Below are 1,389 nucleotides of genomic sequence, written 5' to 3' on the forward strand. Positions count from 1 at the left end.
TTTTTCCTAGGTCCTTATACTATTTTATTTCTTTGGAGAAAGTGACAAAGTTGTCTATTTTCAACAGTTTTGTAAAGGTTATGCTATGTAAAGGCCTTTCTAAGGTGAAGATTTTATACACTGAGGTCAAACTAACTTTTAATTATATGAATTACATGTATTATTACATTGGTAATTTTGTAATCAGCTTTTTAATAACTGTTTTTCATTTCTTGAATCTGAAGAATGAAAAATATGCAATACTTCACAAATTTTCATATCATCCTTGTGCAAGTGCCATGTTAATCTCTGTATTTTAATTTGGGTATACGTGTTGCTGAAGCATGTAGTGTCCTCTAAATTTAAGTAGTTAATGATGCAATCTTTAAACAGGCTTATATCCTTGGGTGCCTATTTGTAACAAGGAAACCTTATTGTTCCTAACAATGCGATTGATCTTATTTCCCTAAAATTCTGTGAATACTGGAAAAAATTATATTGTTCAGTCGATTGCTCATATTTGAAATATTTTGTGTCAATAATTATTTTAAGTCTTTTTCATTTGGGATTTGATTGTAATTTCAAGAATTTATAGCTAGGTCCAAAGGTGATGGCTTTTTCAAGTACTTATTTATCTAACTGAGTTACCTTTGTGGAGCTAATGGATTGAAAGTAAGCCTTGCTTAAGAGCTACTTCTAAACCTCTACAGCTGAAATTTTCCCAAATGAGGTCTTACAGGCACAAATATCTCCCTGACCCTTTACCCTTCTTCCATGTAGGAGCAGACCAACCAGAATATCTTACCCTGACACCCTAGATTGTCTTACTTGAACAAAACAAATCTTAGTTACAAGGGATCATAGAGAGATGAACATTTCAGACAGAACTGTTCAGACTAGAACGTATTTATCAAAATATAATTGTTTATTTTACCTACCATTTCAAAAGTAGCTAAACACAAGGGGGAGAATAAATTGTTCATATGCATTTATTACCTAATGTCCTGGCCTGTCTACCATCCAACCATGCAGCAATTACACTACTGCCTTTCTATCATCAAATATTTTCATAGTTGCAGTGGAAGTCCCTATGTTTCTCCTCATTATTAGGCCTTAAATTGTTAATGTTTTAATCACCATGTTTCCTCTTGCTTCTAGGCTATAAATTTACAAATGGTAAAGCTTTAGGTCTAACTCTATCAAACACTAAGTTAGAGAAAATAGAATAATATTTTGAAACATAGTTGCCTTTGAAACCCTAACCACAAGAGAACAATGCAAAACATGTGCCTTTTTATTATATTATACATAGTTATCTATTTTATATTTATATGTGCTGATTTCATATTTCACACAGTGAAACTTACTAGAATTAGTTGATAATTTGGCAAATTGATATTTATTTATTAC

At 31.5% G+C, this 1,389-nt stretch overlaps 1 pseudogene; it reads right to left on the bottom strand.

Annotated features, from left to right (window-relative positions):
* Positions 1–228: 228 nt before the first annotated feature.
* On the bottom strand, positions 229–325 carry LOC122100908 (annotated as a pseudogene).
* Positions 326–1,389: the final 1,064 nt, after the last annotated feature.

The sequence above is a fragment of the Dipodomys spectabilis genome, unplaced genomic scaffold (assembly GCF_019054845.1).
Source record: "Dipodomys spectabilis isolate Male_0828 unplaced genomic scaffold, ASM1905484v1 ptg000610l, whole genome shotgun sequence".
Classification (NCBI taxonomy): Eukaryota; Metazoa; Chordata; class Mammalia; order Rodentia; family Heteromyidae; genus Dipodomys; species Dipodomys spectabilis.